This window comes from Taudactylus pleione, unplaced genomic scaffold, assembly GCF_031769625.1.
Source record: "Taudactylus pleione unplaced genomic scaffold, aTauple2 ptg000914l, whole genome shotgun sequence".
NCBI classification, from domain to species: domain Eukaryota; kingdom Metazoa; phylum Chordata; class Amphibia; order Anura; family Myobatrachidae; genus Taudactylus; species Taudactylus pleione.
In genome coordinates this window covers 551882-571233 of record NW_028285315.1, presented here as the reverse complement: position 1 = coordinate 571233, position 19352 = coordinate 551882, and the positions used below count along the sequence as shown (strand labels likewise).

The 19352-nt window shown below is 29.8% G+C and overlaps 8 non-coding genes across 8 annotated transcripts; all 8 read left to right on the top strand.

Annotated features, from left to right (window-relative positions):
* The first annotated feature begins 2883 nt into the window (after positions 1-2883).
* On the top strand, positions 2884-2956 carry TRNAR-UCG (transfer RNA arginine (anticodon UCG)). The gene has a single exon. It is a non-coding gene; the product is annotated as a tRNA-Arg (tRNA).
* A 3837-nt stretch (positions 2957-6793) lies between these two features.
* On the top strand, positions 6794-6866 carry TRNAR-UCG (transfer RNA arginine (anticodon UCG)). The gene has a single exon. It is a non-coding gene; the product is annotated as a tRNA-Arg (tRNA).
* A 1433-nt stretch (positions 6867-8299) lies between these two features.
* Positions 8300-8372, top strand: TRNAR-UCG (transfer RNA arginine (anticodon UCG)). The gene has a single exon. It is a non-coding gene; the product is annotated as a tRNA-Arg (tRNA).
* A 1433-nt stretch (positions 8373-9805) lies between these two features.
* Positions 9806-9878, top strand: TRNAR-UCG (transfer RNA arginine (anticodon UCG)). Its single transcript has one exon. It is a non-coding gene; the product is annotated as a tRNA-Arg (tRNA).
* A 1433-nt stretch (positions 9879-11311) lies between these two features.
* On the top strand, positions 11312-11384 carry TRNAR-UCG (transfer RNA arginine (anticodon UCG)). The gene has a single exon. It is a non-coding gene; the product is annotated as a tRNA-Arg (tRNA).
* A 1433-nt stretch (positions 11385-12817) lies between these two features.
* TRNAR-UCG (transfer RNA arginine (anticodon UCG)) lies at positions 12818-12890 on the top strand. The gene has a single exon. It is a non-coding gene; the product is annotated as a tRNA-Arg (tRNA).
* A 1432-nt stretch (positions 12891-14322) lies between these two features.
* TRNAR-UCG (transfer RNA arginine (anticodon UCG)) lies at positions 14323-14395 on the top strand. The gene has a single exon. It is a non-coding gene; the product is annotated as a tRNA-Arg (tRNA).
* Positions 14396-18284: 3889 nt separating this feature from the next.
* On the top strand, positions 18285-18357 carry TRNAR-UCU (transfer RNA arginine (anticodon UCU)). Its single transcript has one exon. It is a non-coding gene; the product is annotated as a tRNA-Arg (tRNA).
* The last annotated feature ends 995 nt before the right edge of the window (positions 18358-19352 follow it).

The following is a 19352-nucleotide window of genomic DNA, read 5'->3' as shown; positions in this document are numbered from 1 at the left end:
TGCAAAAAATTCTTTGACCAAATTGATAGAATAAAGGACATTTGCATATCTGCATATAAAAATTATATCTCACATGTTTAAAAGGAATCAATGAAATCAGAACACCCATAGTCCAATGAGAAATTGCTTTAAAGCCTACATCCCTAATCTTTTCGTAAAACTTTATAGCATGCATATAGAACAAATAAGTTATCTCTCAGCTAAGTTAAGGATTTAACAAAATCTAGGCTATGTGAAAGTTATACTTTGTAATGTTCACTCAAAATAAATCATTAAAATATGTTGTTGGATTTCATTTTGTAATTCATATGCAAATTTTTCCAAAACATACTTCTAGAAAAAACTTCTAACAGGTTTAACGGAATCAATGAAATCAGAACACCCATAGTCCAATGAGAAATTGCTATAAAGCCTACATCCCTAATATTTTCATAAAACTTAAAAATCCTTTTGGAAAATGTAAGTGTTTACCTGTTAACTTGTTGGATTTTGGTAATCTGTGTTGCAAAGCAATTCTTTGACCAAATTGATACTATAATGGTTATTTGCATATCTGCATATAAAAACTACATCTCACATGTTTAGAAGGAATCAATGAAATCAGAACACCCATAGTTCAAGGAGAAATTGCTCTAAAGCCTACATCCATAATATTTTCATAAAACTTTATAGCATGCCTATAGAAAAGTTAAGAAATTTCTCAGCCAAGTTAAGGATTTAACAAAATCTAGGCTATGTGAAAGTTATACTTTGTAATGTTCACTCAAAATAAATTATTAAAATATGTTGTTGGATTTCATTTTCTAATTCATATGCAAGTTTTTCCAAAACATACCTCTAGAAAAAACTTCTCACAAGTTTAAAAGGAATCAATGAAATCAGAACACCCATAGTCCAATGAGAAATTGCTATAAAGCCTACATCCCTAATATTTTCATATAACTTAAAAATTATTTTGGAAAATGTAAGTATTTACCTGTTAACTTGTTCAATTTTGGTAATCTGTGTTGCAAACAATTCTTTGACCAAATTGATACAATAAAGGATATTTGCATATCTGCATATAAAAATAACATGTCACATGTTTAGAAGGAATCAATGAAATCAGAACACCCATTGTTCAATGAGAAATTGCTCTAAAGCCTACATCCCTAATTTTTTCATAAAACTTTATAGCATGGCTATAGAAAAGTTAAGTTATTTCTCAGCTAAATTAAGGATTTAACAAAATCTAGGCTATCTGAAAGGTATACTTTGTAATGTTCACTCAAAATAAATCATTAAAATATGTTGTTGGATTTCATTTTGTAATTCATATGCAAGTTTTTCCAAAACATTCCTCTAGAAAAAACTTCTAAATTTTGAATGTTATACTTGAGTTTGCTATTACCACACCTTCCACAGGTTCGACATCTTCTACATAGTTGACTGCGTGGCCTAATGGATAAGGCGTCTGACTTCGAATCGAAGATTGAGGGGTCGAGTCCCTTCGTGGTCGAGGTTTTCTTTTTGATCACTATTTAAACTATTCATGAAATAAATGGATGACAAAGTTGTAAAGAATGTACATTTCTAAATGTAATTCCTATAGGAAAATAAATACAACATAAACAATGATGTGTATGATGTACATATAGTTACAGTTTTTTTAGATTTTAGGTGGATAGTAAATGTTATCCTTTTGGAAAAGATAAGTATTCACCTGTTAACTTGTTCTATTTTGGTAATCTGTGTTGCAAAAAATTCTTTGACCAAATTGATACAATAATGGATATTTGCATATCTGCATATAAAAATTATATCTCACATGTTTAAAGGAATCAATGAAATCAGAACACCCATAGTCCATTTAGAAATTGCTATAAAGCCTACATCCCTAATATTTTCATAAAACTTAAAAATCCTTTTGGAAAATGTAAGTGTTTACCTGTTAACTTGTTGGATTTTGGTATTCTGTGTTGCAAAGCAATTCTTTGACCAAATTGATACTATAATGGTTATTTGCATATCTGCATATAAAAAATACATCTCTCATGTTTAGAAGGAATCAATGAAATCAGAACACCCATAGTTCAATGAGAAATTGCTCTAAAGCCTACATCCCTAATCTTTTCGTAAAACTTTATAGCATGCCTATAGAAAAGTTAAGTAATTTCTCAGCCAAGTTAAGGATTTAACAAAATCTAGGCTATGTGAAAGTTATACTTTGCAATGTTCACTCAAAATTAATCATTAAAATATGTTGTTGGATTTCATTTTGTAATTCATATGCAAGTTTTTCCAAAACATACCTCTAGAAATAACTTCTCACATGTTTAAAAGTTATCAATGAAATCAGAACACCCATAGTCCAATGAGAAATTGCTATAAAGCCTACATCCCTAATATTTTCATAAAACTTAAAAATCCTTTTGGAAAATGTAAGTGTTTACCTGTTAACTTGTTCGATTTTGGTAATCTGTGTTGCAAAGCAATTCTTTGACCAAATTGATACTATAATGGTTATTTGCATTTTTGCATATAAAAATAACATCTCACATGTTTAGAAGGAGTCAATGAAATCAGAACACCCATTGTTCAATTAGAAATTGCTCTAAAGCCTACATCCCTAATCTTTTCATAAAACTTTATAGCATGGCTATAGAAAAGTTAAGTTATTTCTCAGCTAAGTTAAGGATTTAACAAAATCTAGGCTATGTGAATGGTATACTTTGCAATGTTCACTCAAAATAAATCATTCAAATATGTTGTTGGATTTCATTTTGTAATTCATATGCAAGTTTTTCCAAAACATTCCTCTAGAAAAAACTTCTAAATTTTGAATGTTATACTTGAGGTTGTTATTACCACACCTTCCACAGGTTTGACATCTTCTACATAGTTGACTGCGTGGCCTAATGGGTAAGGTGTCTGACTTCGGATCAGAAGATTGAGGGTTCGAGTCCCTTCATGGTCGAGGTTTTCTTTTCGATCACTATTTAAACTATTCATGAAATAAATGGATAACAATGTTGTAAAGAATGTACATTTCTAAATGTAATTCCTATAGGAAAATAAATACAACATAAACAATTATGTGTATGATGTACATATAGTTACAGTTTTTTTAGATTTTAGGTGGATAGTAAAAGTTATCCTTTTGGAAAAGATAAGTATTTACCTGTTAACTTGTTCAATTTTGGTAATCTGTGTTGCAAAAAATTCTTTGACCAAATTGATACAATAAAGGATATTTGCATATCTGCATATAAAAATTATATCTCACATGTTTAAAGGAATCAATGAAATCAGAACACCCATAGTCCAATGAGAAATTGCTCTAAAGCCTACATCCCTAATCTTTTCGTAAAACTTTATAGCATGCATATAGAACAAATAAGTTATCTCTCAGCTAAGTTAAGGATTTAACAAAATCTAGGCTATGTGAAAGTTATACTTTGTAATGTTCACTCAAAATAAATCATTAAAATATGTTGTTGGATTTCATTTTGTAATTCATCTGCAAATTTTTCCAAAACATACTTCTAGAAAAAACTTCTCACATGTTTAACGGAATCAATGAAATCAGAACACCCATAGTCCAATGAGAAATTGCTATAAAGCCTACATCCCTAATATTTTCATAAAACTTAAAAATCCTTTTGGAAAATGTAAGTATTTACCTGTTAACTTGTTCAATTTTGGTAATCTGTGTTGCAAAAAATTCTTTGACCAAATTGATACAATAAAGGATATTTGCATATCTGCATATAAAAATAACATGTCACATGTTTAGAAGGAATCAATGAAATCAGAACACCCATTGTTCAATGAGAAATTGCTCTAAAGCCTACATCCCTATTTTTTTCATAAAACTTTATAGCATGGCTATAGAAAAGTTAAGTTATTTCTCAGCTAAATTAAGGATTTAACAAAATCTAGGCTATCTGAAAGGTATACTTTGTAATGTTCACTCAAAATAAATCATTAAAATATGTTGTTGGATTTAATTTTGTAATTCATATGCAAGTTTTTCCAAAACATTCCTCTAGAAAAACTTCTAAATTTTGAATGTTATACTTGAGATTGCTATTACCACACCTTCCACAGGTTCGACATCTTCTACAGAGTTGACTACGTGGCCTAATGGATAAGACGTCTGACTTCGAATCGAAGATTGAGGGCTCGAGTCCCTTCGGGGTCGAGGTTTTCTTTTTGATCACTATTTAAACTATTCATGAAATAAATGGATGACAAAGTTGTAAAGAATGTACATTTCTAAATGTAATTCCTATAGGAAAATAAATACAACATAAACAATGATGTGTATGATGTACATATAGTTACAGTTTTTTTAGATTTTAGGTGGATAGTAAAAGTTATCCTTTTGGAAAAGATAAGTATTTACCTGTTAACTTGTTCAATTTTGGTAATCTGTGTTGCAAAAAATTCTTTGACCAAATTGATACAATAAAGGATATTTGCATATCTGCATATAAAAATTATATCTCACATGTTTAAAGGAATCAATGAAATCAGAACACCCATAGTCCAATGAGAAATTGCTCTAAAGCCTACATCCCTAATCTTTTCGTAAAACTTTATAGCATGCATATAGAACAAATAAGTTATCTCTCAGCTAAGTTAAGGATTTAACAAAATCTAGGCTATGTGAAAGTTATACTTTGTAATGTTCACTCAAAATAAATCATTAAAATATGTTGTTGGATTTCATTTTGTAATTCATCTGCAAATTTTTCCAAAACATACTTCTAGAAAAAACTTCTCACATGTTTAACGGAATCAATGAAATCAGAACACCCATAGTCCAATGAGAAATTGCTATAAAGCCTACATCCCTAATATTTTCATAAAACTTAAAAATCCTTTTGGAAAATGTAAGTATTTACCTGTTAACTTGTTCAATTTTGGTAATCTGTGTTGCAAAAAATTCTTTGACCAAATTGATACAATAAAGGATATTTGCATATCTGCATATAAAAATAACATGTCACATGTTTAGAAGGAATCAATGAAATCAGAACACCCATTGTTCAATGAGAAATTGCTCTAAAGCCTACATCCCTAATCTTTTCATAAAACTTTATAGCATGGCTATAGAAAAGTTAAGTTATTTCTCAGCTAAATTAAGGATTTAACAAAATCTAGGCTATCTGAAAGGTATACTTTGTAATGTTCACTCAAAATAAATCATTAAAATATGTTGTTGGATTTAATTTTGTAATTCATATGCAAGTTTTTCCAAAACATTCCTCTAGAAAAACTTCTAAATTTTGAATGTTATACTTGAGATTGCTATTACCACACCTTCCACAGGTTCGACATCTTCTACAGAGTTGACTGCGTGGCCTAATGGATAAGGCGTCTGACTTCGAATCGAAGATTGAGGGCTCGAGTCCCTTCGGGGTCGAGGTTTTCTTTTTGATCACTATTTAAACTATTCATGAAATAAATGGATGACAAAGTTGTAAAGAATGTACATTTCTAAATGTAATTCCTATAGGAAAATAAATACAACATAAACAATGATGTGTATGATGTACATATAGTTACAGTTTTTTTAGATTTTAGGTGGATAGTAAATGTTATCCTTTTGGAAAAGATAAGTATTCACCTGTTAACTTGTTCTATTTTGGTAATCTGTGTTGCAAAAAATTCTTTGACCAAATTGATACAATAATGGATATTTGCATATCTGCATATAAAAATTATATCTCACATGTTTAAAGGAATCAATGAAATCAGAACACCCATAGTCCAATGAGAAATTGCTATAAAGCCTACATCCCTAATATTTTCATAAAACTTAAAAATCCTTTTGGAAAATGTAAGTGTTTACCTGTTAACTTGTTGGATTTTGGTAATCTGTGTTGCAAAGCAATTCTTTGACCAAATTGATACTATAATGGTTATTTGCATATCTGCATATAAAAAATACATCTCTCATGTTTAGAAGGAATCAATGAAATCAGAACACCCATAGTTCAATGAGAAATTGCTCTAAAGCCTACATCCCTAATCTTTTCGTAAAACTTTATAGCATGCCTATAGAAATGTTAAGTAATTTCTCAGCTAAGTTAAGGATTTAACAAAATCTAGGCTATGTGAAAGTTATACTTTGTAATGTTCACTCAAAATTAATCATTAAAATATGTTGTTGGATTTCATTTTGTATTTCATATGCAAGTTTTTCCAAAACATACCTCTAGAAATAACTTCTCACATGTTTAAAAGGTATCAATGAAATCAGAACACCCATAGTCCAATGAGAAATTGCTCTAAAGCCTACATCCCTAATATTTCCATAAAACTTAAAAATCCTTTTGGAAAATGTAAGTGTTTACCTGTTAACTTGTTCGATTTTGGAATCTCTGTTGCAAAGTAATTCTTTGACCAAATTGATACTATAATGGTTATTTGCATTTTTGCATATAAAAATAACATGTCACATGTTTAGAAGGAATCAATGAAGTCAGAACACCCATTGTTCAATGAGAAAATGCTCTAAAGCCTACATCCCTAATCTTTTCGTAAAACTTTATAGCATGCATATAGAACAAATAAGTTATCTCTCAGCTAAGTTAAGGATTTAACAAAATCTAGGCTATGTGAAAGTTATACTTTGTAATGTTCACTCAAAATAAATCATTAAAATATGTTGTTGGATTTCATTTTGTAATTCATATGCAAGTTTTTCCAAAACATTCCTCTAGAAAAACTTCTAAATTTTGAATGTTATACTTGAGTTTGCTATTACCACACCTTCCACAGGTTCGACATCTTCTACATAGTTGACTGTGTGGCCTAATGGATAAGGCGTCTGACTTCGGATCAGAAGATTGAGGGTTCGAGTCCCTTCGTGGTCGAGGTTTTCTTTTCGATCACTGTTTAAACTATTCATGAAATAAATGGATGACAATGTTGTAAAGAATGTACATTTCTAAAAGTAATTCCTATAGGAAAATAAATACAACATAAACAATGATGTGTATGATGTACATGTAGTTACAGGTTTTTTAGATTTTAGGTGGATAGTAAAAGTTATCCTTTTGGAAAAGATAAGTATTTACCTGTTAACTTGTTCAATTTTGGTAATCTGTGTTGCAAAAAATTCTTTGACCAAATTGATAGAATAAAGGACATTTGCATATCTGCATATAAAAATTATATCTCACATGTTTAAAAGGAATCAATGAAATCAGAACACCCATAGTCCAATGAGAAATTGCTCTAAAGCCTACATCCCTAATCTTTTCGTAAAACTTTATAGCATGCATATAGAACAAATAAGTTATCTCTCAGCTAAGTTAAGGATTTAACAAAATCTAGGCTATGTGAAAGTTATACTTTGTAATGTTCACTCAAAATAAATCATTAAAATATGTTGTTGGATTTCATTTTGTAATTCATATGCAAATTTTTCCAAAACATACTTCTAGAAAAAACTTCTCACAGGTTTAACGGAATCAATGAAATCAGAACACCCATAGTTCAATGAGAAATTGCTCTAAAGCCTACATCCCTAATCTTTTCGTAAAACTTTATAGCATGCCTATAGAAAAGTTAAGTAATTTCTCAGCTAAGTTAAGGATTTAACAAAATCTAGGCTATGTGAAAGTTATACTTTGTAATGTTCACTCAAAATTAATCATTAAAATATGTTGTTGGATTTCATTTTGTAATTTATATGCAAGTTTTTCCAAAACATACCTCTAGAAATAACTTCTCACATGTTTAAAAGGTATCAATGAAATCAGAACACCCATAGTCCAATGAGAAATTGCTCTAAAGCCTACATCCCTAATATTTTCATAAAACTTAAAAATCCTTTTGGAAAATGTAAGTGTTTACCTGTTAACTTGTTCGATTTTGGAATCTCTGTTGCAAAGCAATTCTTTGACCAAATTGATACTATAATGGTTATTTGCATTTTTGCTTATAAAAATAACATGTCACATGTTTAGAAGGAATCAATGAAGTCAGAACACCCATTGTTCAATGAGAAAATGCTCTAAAGCCTACATCCCTAATCTTTTCATAAAACTTTATAGCATGGCTATAGAAAAGTTATGTTATTTCTCAGCTAAATTAAGGATTTAACAAAATCTAGGCTATCTGAAAGGTATACTTTGTAATGTTCACTCAAAATAAATCATTAAATATGTTGTTGGATTTCATTTTGTAATTCATATGCAAGTTTTTCCAAAACATTCCTCTAGAAAAACTTCTAAATTTTGAATGTTATACTTGAGTTTGCTATTACCACACCTTCCACAGGTTCGACATCTTCTACATAGTTGACTGTGTGGCCTAATGGATAAGGCGTCTGACTTCGGATCAGAAGATTGAGGGTTCGAGTCCCTTCGGGGTCGAGGTTTTCTTTTCGATCACTGTTTAAACTATTCATGAAATAAATGGATGACAATGTTGTAAAGAATGTACATTTCTAAAAGTAATTCCTATAGGAAAATAAATACAACATAAACAATGATGTGTATGATGTACATGTAGTTACAGGTTTTTTAGATTTTAGGTGGATAGTAAAAGTTATCCTTTTGGAAAAGATAAGTATTTACCTGTTAACTTGTTCAATTTTGGTAATCTGTGTTGCAAAAAATTCTTTGACCAAATTGATAGAATAAAGGACATTTGCATATCTGCATATAAAAATTATATCTCACATGTTTAAAAGGAATCAATGAAATCAGAACACCCATAGTCCAATGAGAAATTGCTCTAAAGCCTACATCCCTAATCTTTTCGTAAAACTTTATAGCATGCATATAGAACAAATAAGTTATCTCTCAGCTAAGTTAAGGATTTAACAAAATCTAGGCTATGTGAAAGTTATACTTTGTAATGTTCACTCAAAATAAATCATTAAAATATGTTGTTGGATTTCATTTTGTAATTCATATGCAAATTTTTCCAAAACATACTTCTAGAAAAAACTTCTCACAGGTTTAACGGAATCAATGAAATCAGAACACCCATAGTTCAATGAGAAATTGCTCTAAAGCCTACATCCCTAATCTTTTCGTAAAACTTTATAGCATGCCTATAGAAAAGTTAAGTAATTTCTCAGCTAAGTTAAGGATTTAACAAAATCTAGGCTATGTGAAAGTTATACTTTGTAATGTTCACTCAAAATTAATCATTAAAATATGTTGTTGGATTTCATTTTGTAATTTATATGCAAGTTTTTCCAAAACATACCTCTAGAAATAACTTCTCACATGTTTAAAAGGTATCAATGAAATCAGAACACCCATAGTCCAATGAGAAATTGCTCTAAAGCCTACATCCCTAATATTTTCATAAAACTTAAAAATCCTTTTGGAAAATGTAAGTGTTTACCTGTTAACTTGTTCGATTTTGGAATCTCTGTTGCAAAGCAATTCTTTGACCAAATTGATACTATAATGGTTATTTGCATTTTTGCATATAAAAATAACATGTCACATGTTTAGAAGGAATCAATGAAGTCAGAACACCCATTGTTCAATGAGAAAATGCTCTAAAGCCTACATCCCTAATCTTTTCATAAAACTTTATAGCATGGCTATAGAAAAGTTATGTTATTTCTCAGCTAAATTAAGGATTTAACAAAATCTAGGCTATCTGAAAGGTATACTTTGTAATGTTCACTCAAAATAAATCATTAAATATGTTGTTGGATTTCATTTTGTAATTCATATGCAAGTTTTTCCAAAACATTCCTCTAGAAAAACTTCTAAATTTTGAATGTTATACTTGAGTTTGCTATTACCACACCTTCCACAGGTTCGACATCTTCTACATAGTTGACTGTGTGGCCTAATGGATAAGGCGTCTGACTTCGGATCAGAAGATTGAGGGTTCGAGTCCCTTCGGGGTCGAGGTTTTCTTTTCGATCACTGTTTAAACTATTCATGAAATAAATGGATGACAATGTTGTAAAGAATGTACATTTCTAAAAGTAATTCCTATAGGAAAATAAATACAACATAAACAATGATGTGTATGATGTACATGTAGTTACAGGTTTTTTAGATTTTAGGTGGATAGTAAAAGTTATCCTTTTGGAAAAGATAAGTATTTACCTGTTAACTTGTTCAATTTTGGTAATCTGTGTTGCAAAAAATTCTTTGACCAAATTGATAGAATAAAGGACATTTGCATATCTGCATATAAAAATTATATCTCACATGTTTAAAAGGAATCAATGAAATCAGAACACCCATAGTCCAATGAGAAATTGCTCTAAAGCCTACATCCCTAATCTTTTCGTAAAACTTTATAGCATGCATATAGAACAAATAAGTTATCTCTCAGCTAAGTTAAGGATTTAACAAAATCTAGGCTATGTGAAAGTTATACTTTGTAATGTTCACTCAAAATAAATCATTAAAATATGTTGTTGGATTTCATTTTGTAATTCATATGCAAATTTTTCCAAAACATACTTCTAGAAAAAACTTCTCACAGGTTTAACGGAATCAATGAAATCAGAACACCCATAGTTCAATGAGAAATTGCTCTAAAGCCTACATCCCTAATCTTTTCGTAAAACTTTATAGCATGCCTATAGAAAAGTTAAGTAATTTCTCAGCTAAGTTAAGGATTTAACAAAATCTAGGCTATGTGAAAGTTATACTTTGTAATGTTCACTCAAAATTAATCATTAAAATATGTTGTTGGATTTCATTTTGTAATTTATATGCAAGTTTTTCCAAAACATACCTCTAGAAATAACTTCTCACATGTTTAAAAGGTATCAATGAAATCAGAACACCCATAGTCCAATGAGAAATTGCTCTAAAGCCTACATCCCTAATATTTTCATAAAACTTAAAAATCCTTTTGGAAAATGTAAGTGTTTACCTGTTAACTTGTTCGATTTTGGAATCTCTGTTGCAAAGCAATTCTTTGACCAAATTGATACTATAATGGTTATTTGCATTTTTGCTTATAAAAATAACATGTCACATGTTTAGAAGGAATCAATGAAGTCAGAACACCCATTGTTCAATGAGAAAATGCTCTAAAGCCTACATCCCTAATCTTTTCATAAAACTTTATAGCATGGCTATAGAAAAGTTATGTTATTTCTCAGCTAAATTAAGGATTTAACAAAATCTAGGCTATCTGAAAGGTATACTTTGTAATGTTCACTCAAAATAAATCATTAAATATGTTGTTGGATTTCATTTTGTAATTCATATGCAAGTTTTTCCAAAACATTCCTCTAGAAAAACTTCTAAATTTTGAATGTTATACTTGAGTTTGCTATTACCACACCTTCCACAGGTTCGACATCTTCTACATAGTTGACTGTGTGGCCTAATGGATAAGGCGTCTGACTTCGGATCAGAAGATTGAGGGTTCGAGTCCCTTCGGGGTCGAGGTTTTCTTTTCGATCACTGTTTAAACTATTCATGAAATAAATGGATGACAATGTTGTAAAGAATGTACATTTCTAAAAGTAATTCCTATAGGAAAATAAATACAACATAAACAATGATGTGTATGATGTACATGTAGTTACAGGTTTTTTAGATTTTAGGTGGATAGTAAAAGTTATCCTTTTGGAAAAGATAAGTATTTACCTGTTAACTTGTTCAATTTTGGTAATCTGTGTTGCAAAAAATTCTTTGACCAAATTGATAGAATAAAGGACATTTGCATATCTGCATATAAAAATTATATCTCACATGTTTAAAAGGAATCAATGAAATCAGAACACCCATAGTCCAATGAGAAATTGCTCTAAAGCCTACATCCCTAATCTTTTCGTAAAACTTTATAGCATGCATATAGAACAAATAAGTTATCTCTCAGCTAAGTTAAGGATTTAACAAAATCTAGGCTATGTGAAAGTTATACTTTGTAATGTTCACTCAAAATAAATCATTAAAATATGTTGTTGGATTTCATTTTGTAATTCATATGCAAATTTTTCCAAAACATACTTCTAGAAAAAACTTCTCACAGGTTTAACGGAATCAATGAAATCAGAACACCCATAGTTCAATGAGAAATTGCTCTAAAGCCTACATCCCTAATCTTTTCGTAAAACTTTATAGCATGCCTATAGAAAAGTTAAGTAATTTCTCAGCTAAGTTAAGGATTTAACAAAATCTAGGCTATGTGAAAGTTATACTTTGTAATGTTCACTCAAAATTAATCATTAAAATATGTTGTTGGATTTCATTTTGTAATTTATATGCAAGTTTTTCCAAAACATACCTCTAGAAATAACTTCTCACATGTTTAAAAGGTATCAATGAAATCAGAACACCCATAGTCCAATGAGAAATTGCTCTAAAGCCTACATCCCTAATATTTTCATAAAACTTAAAAATCCTTTTGGAAAATGTAAGTGTTTACCTATTAACTTGTTCGATTTTGGAATCTCTGTTGCAAAGCAATTCTTTGACCAAATTGATACTATAATGGTTATTTGCATTTTTGCATATAAAAATAACATGTCACATGTTTAGAAGGAATCAATGAAGTCAGAACACCCATTGTTCAATGAGAAAATGCTCTAAAGCCTACATCCCTAATCTTTTCATAAAACTTTATAGCATGGCTATAGAAAAGTTATGTTATTTCTCAGCTAAATTAAGGATTTAACAAAATCTAGGCTATCTGAAAGGTATACTTTGTAATGTTCACTCAAAATAAATCATTAAATATGTTGTTGGATTTCATTTTGTAATTCATATGCAAGTTTTTCCAAAACATTCCTCTAGAAAAACTTCTAAATTTTGAATGTTATACTTGAGTTTGCTATTACCACACCTTCCACAGGTTCGACATCTTCTACATAGTTGACTGTGTGGCCTAATGGATAAGGCGTCTGACTTCGGATCAGAAGATTGAGGGTTCGAGTCCCTTTGGGGTCGAGGTTTTCTTTTCGATCACTGTTTAAACTATTCATGAAATAAATGGATGACAATGTTGTAAAGAATGTACATTTCTAAAAGTAATTCCTATAGGAAATAAATACAACATAAACAATGATGTGTATGATGTACATGTAGTTACAGGTTTTTTAGATTTTAGGTGGATAGTAAAAGTTATCCTTTTGGAAAAGATAAGTATTTACCTGTTAACTTGTTCAATTTTGGTAATCTGTGTTGCAAAAAATTCTTTGACCAAATTGATAGAATAAAGGACATTTGCATATCTGCATATAAAAATTATATCTCACATGTTTAAAAGGAATCAATGAAATCAGAACACCCATAGTCCAATGAGAAATTGCTCTAAAGCCTACATCCCTAATCTTTTCATAAAACTTTATAGCATGGCTATAGAACAAATAAGTTATCTCTCAGCTAAGTTAAGGATTTAACAAAATCTAGGCTATGTGAAAGTTATACTTTGTAATGTTCACTCAAAATAAATCATTAAAATATGTTGTTGGATTTCATTTTGTAATTCATATGCAAATTTTTCCAAAACATACTTCTAGAAAAAACTTCTCACAGGTTTAACGGAATCAATGAAATCAGAACACCCATAGTTCAATGAGAAATTGCTCTAAAGCCTACATCCCTAATCTTTTCGTAAAACTTTATAGCATGCCTATAGAAAAGTTAAGTAATTTCTCAGCTAAGTTAAGGATTTAACAAAATCTAGGCTATGTGAAAGTTATACTTTGTAATGTTCACTCAAAATTAATCATTAAAATATGTTGTTGGATTTCATTTTGTAATTTATATGCAAGTTTTTCCAAAACATACCTCTAGAAATAACTTCTCACATGTTTAAAAGGTATCAATGAAATCAGAACACCCATAGTCCAATGAGAAATTGCTCTAAAGCCTACATCCCTAATATTTTCATAAAACTTAAAAATCCTTTTGGAAAATGTAAGTGTTTACCTATTAACTTGTTCGATTTTGGAATCTCTGTTGCAAAGCAATTCTTTGACCAAATTGATACTATAATGGTTATTTGCATTTTTGCATATAAAAATAACATGTCACATGTTTAGAAGGAATCAATGAAGTCAGAACACCCATTGTTCAATGAGAAAATGCTCTAAAGCCTACATCCCTAATCTTTTCATAAAACTTTATAGCATGGCTATAGAAAAGTTATGTTATTTCTCAGCTAAATTAAGGATTTAACAAAATCTAGGCTATCTGAAAGGTATACTTTGTAATGTTCACTCAAAATAAATCATTAAATATGTTGTTGGATTTCATTTTGTAATTCATATGCAAGTTTTTCCAAAACATTCCTCTAGAAAAACTTCTAAATTTTGAATGTTATACTTGAGTTTGCTATTACCACACCTTCCACAGGTTCGACATCTTCTACATAGTTGACTGTGTGGCCTAATGGATAAGGCGTCTGACTTCGGATCAGAAGATTGAGGGTTCGAGTCCCTTTGGGGTCGAGGTTTTCTTTTCGATCACTGTTTAAACTATTCATGAAATAAATGGATGACAATGTTGTAAAGAATGTACATTTCTAAAAGTAATTCCTATAGGAAATAAATACAACATAAACAATGATGTGTATGATGTACATGTAGTTACAGGTTTTTTAGATTTTAGGTGGATAGTAAAAGTTATCCTTTTGGAAAAGATAAGTATTTACCTGTTAACTTGTTCAATTTTGGTAATCTGTGTTGCAAAAAATTCTTTGACCAAATTGATAGAATAAAGGACATTTGCATATCTGCATATAAAAATTATATCTCACATGTTTAAAAGGAATCAATGAAATCAGAACACCCATAGTCCAATGAGAAATTGCTCTAAAGCCTACATCCCTAATCTTTTCGTAAAACTTTATAGCATGCATATAGAACAAATAAGTTATCTCTCAGCTAAGTTAAGGATTTAACAAAATCTAGGCTATGTGAAAGTTATACTTTGTAATGTTCACTCAAAATAAATCATTAAAATATGTTGTTGGATTTCATTTTGTAATTCATATGCAAATTTTTCCAAAACATACTTCTAGAAAAAACTTCTCACAGGTTTAACGGAATCAATGAAATCAGAACACCCATAGTCCAATGAGAAATTGCTATAAAGCCTACATCCCTAATATTTTCATAAAACTTAAAAATCCTTTTGGAAAATGTAAGTGTTTACCTGTTAACTTGTTGGATTTTGGTAATCTGTGTTGCAAAGCAATTCTTTGACCAAATTGATACTATAATGGTTATTTGCATATCTGCATATAAAAACTACATCTCATATGTTTAGAAGGAATCAATGAAATCAGAACACCCATAGTTCAAGGAGAAATTGCTCTAAAGCCTACATCCCTAATCTTTTCATAAAACTTTATAGCATGCCTATAGAAAAGTTAAGAAATATCTCAGCTAAGTTAAGGATTTAACAAAATCTAGGCTATGTGAAAGTTATACTTTGTAATGTTCACTCAAAATAAATCATTAAAATATGTTGTTGGATTTCATTTTGTAATTCATATGCAAGTTTTTCCAAAACATACCTCTAGAAAAAACTTCTCACATGTTTAAAAGGAATCAATGAAATCAGAACACCCATAGTCCAATGAGAAATTGCTATAAAGCCTACATCCCTAATATTTTCATAAAACTTAAAAATTCTTTTGGAAAATGTAAGTATTTACCTGTTAACTTGTTCAATTTTGGTAATCTGTGTTTCAAAAAATTCTTTGACCAAATTGATACAATAAAGGATATTTGCATATCTGCATATAAAAATAACATGTCACATGTTTAGAAGGAATCAATGAAATCAGAACACCCATTGTTCAATGAGAAATTGCTCTAAAGCCTACATCCCTAATTTTTTCAATAAAACTTTATAGCATGGCTATAGAAAAGTTAAGTTATTTCTTAGCTAAATTAAGGATTTAACAAAATCTAGGCTATCTGAAAGGTATACTTTGTAATGTTCACTCAAAATAAATCATTAAAATATGTTGTTGGATTTCATTTTGTAATTCATATGCAAGTTTTTCCAAAACATACCTCTAGAAATAACTTCTCACATGTTTAAAAGGTATCAATGAAATCAGAACACCCATAGTCCAATGAGAAATTGCTCTAAAGCCTACATCCCTAATATTTTCATAAAACTTAAAAATCCTTTTGGAAAATGTAAGTGTTTACCTGTTAACTTGTTCGATTTTGGAATCTCTGTTGCAAAGCAATTCTTTGACCAAATTGATACTATAATGGTTATTTGCATTTTTGCATATAAAAATAACATGTCACATGTTTAGAAGGAATCAATGAAGTCAGAACACCCATTGTTCAATGAGAAAATGCTCTAAAGCCTACATCCCTAATCTTTTCATAAAACTTTATAGCATGGCTATAGAAAAGTTATGTTATTTCTCAGCTAAATTAAGGATTTAACCAAATCTAGGCTATCTGAAAGGTATACTTTGTAATGTTCACTCAAAATAAATCATTAAATATGTTGTTGGATTTCATTTTGTAATTCATATGCAAGTTTTTCCAAAACATTCCTCTAGAAAAACTTCTAAATTTTGAATGTTATACTTGAGTTTGCTATTACCACACCTTCCACAGGTTCGACATCTTCTACATAGTTGACTGTGTGGCCTAATGGATAAGGCGTCTGACTTCGGATCAGAAGATTGAGGGTTCGGGGTCGAGGTTTTCTTTTCGATCACTGTTTAAACTATTCATGAAATAAATGGATGACAATGTTGTAAAGAATGTACATTTCTAAAAGTAATTCCTATAGGAAAATAAATACAACATAAACAATGATGTGTATGATGTACATGTAGTTACAGGTTTTTTAGATTTTAGGTGGATAGTAAAAGTTATCCTTTTGGAAAAGATAAGTATTTACCTGTTAACTTGTTCAATTTTGGTAATCTGTGTTGCAAAAAATTCTTTGACCAAATTGATAGAATAAAGGACATTTGCATATCTGCATATAAAAATTATATCTCACATGTTTAAAAGGAATCAATGAAATCAGAACACCCATAGTCCAATGAGAAATTGCTCTAAAGCCTACATCCCTAATCTTTTCGTAAAACTTTATAGCATGCATATAGAACAAATAAGTTATCTCTCAGCTAAGTTAAGGATTTAACAAAATCTAGGCTATGTGAAAGTTATACTTTGTAATGTTCACTCAAAATAAATCATTAAAATATGTTGTTGGATTTCATTTTGTAATTCATATGCAAATTTTTCCAAAACATACTTCTAGAAAAAACTTCTCACAGGTTTAACGGAATCAATGAAATCAGAACACCCATAGTCCAATGAGAAATTGCTATAAAGCCTACATCCCTAATATTTTCATAAAACTTAAAAATCCTTTTGGAAAATGTAAGTGTTTACCTGTTAACTTGTTGGATTTTGGTAATCTGTGTTGCAAAGCAATTCTTTGACCAAATTGATACTATAATGGTTATTTGCATATCTGCATATAAAAACTACATCTCACATGTTTAGAAGGAATCAATGAAATCAGAACACCCATAGTTCAAGGAGAAATTGCTCTAAAGCCTACATCCCTAATCTTTTCATAAAACTTTATAGCATGCCTATAGAAAAGTTAAGAAATTTCTCAGCTAAGTTAAGGATTTAACAAAATCTAGGCTATGTGAAAGTTATACTTTGTAATGTTCACTTAAAATAAATCATTAAAATATGTTGTTGGATTTCATTTTGTAATTCATATGCAAGTTTTTCCAAAACATACCTCTAGAAAAAACTTCTCACATGTTTAAAAGGAATCAATGAAATCAGAACACCCATAGTCCAATGAGAAATTGCTATAAAGCCTACATCCCTAATATTTTCATAAAACTTAAAAATTCTTTTGGAAAATGTAAGTATTTACCTGTTAACTTGTTCAATTTTGGTAATCTGTGTTGCAAAAAATTCTTTGACCAAATTGATACAATAAAGGATATTTGCATATCTGCATATAAAAATAACATGTCACATGTTTAGAAGGAATCAATGAAATCAGAACACCCATTGTTCAATGAGAAATTGCTCTAAAGCCTACATCCCTAATTTTTTCATAAAACTTTATAGCATGGCTATAGAAAAGTTAAGTTATTTCTCAGCTAAATTAAGGATTTAACATAATCTAGGCTATCTGAAAGGTATACTTTGTAATGATCACTCAAAAAAAATCATTAAAATATGTTGTTGGATTTCATTTTGTAATTCATATGCAAGTTTTTCCAAAACATTCCTCTAGAAAAAACTTCTAAATTTTGAATGTTATACTTGAGTTTGCTATTACCACACCTTCCACAGGTTCGACATCTTCTACATAGTCGACTGCGTGGCCTAATGGGTAAGGCGTCTGACTTCTGATCAGAAGATTGAGGGTTCGAGTCCCTTCGTGGTCGAGGTTTTCTTTTCGATCACTATTTAAACTATTCATGAAATAAATGGATAACAATGTTGTAAAGAATGTACATTTCTAAATGTAATTCCTATAGGAAAATAAATACAACATAAACAATGATGTGTATGATGTACATATAGTTACAGTTTTTTTAGATTTTAGGTGGATAGTAAAAGTTATCCTTTTGGAAAAGATAAGTATTTACCTGTTAACTTGTTCAATTTTGGTAATCTGTGTTGCAAAAAATTCTTTGACCAAATTGATACAATAAAGGATATTTGCATATCTGCATATAAAAATTATATCTCACATGTTTAAAGGAATCAATGAAATCAGAACACCCATAGTCCAATGAGAAATTGCTCTAAAGCCTACATCCCTAATCTTTTTGTAAAACTTTATAGCATGCATATAGAACAAATAAGTTATCTCTCAGCTAAGTTAAGGATTTAACAAAATCTAGGCTATGTGAAAGTTATACTTTGTAATGTTCACTCAAAATAAATCATTAAAATATGTTGTTGGATTTCATTTTGTAATTCATGTGCAAGTTTTTCCCAAACATTCCTCTAGAAAAAACTTCTAAATTTTGAATGTTATACTTGAGTTTGCTATTACCACACCTTCCACAGGTTCGACATCTTCTACATAGTTGACTGTGTGGCCTAATGGATAAGGCGTCTGACTTCGGATCAGAAGATTGAGGGTTCGAGTCTCTTCGTGGTTGAGGTTTTCTTTTCGATCACTATTTAAACTATTCCTGAAATAAATGGATGACAATGTTGTAAAGAATGTACATTTCTAAAAGTATTTCCTAAAGGAAAATAAATACAACATAAACAATGATGTGTATGATGTACATATAGTTACAGTTTTTTTAGATTTTAGGTGGATAGTAAAAGTTATCCTTTTGGAAAAGATAAGTATTTACCTGTTAACTTGTTCAATTTTGGTAATCTGTGTTGCAAAATATTCTTTGACCAAATTGATAGAATA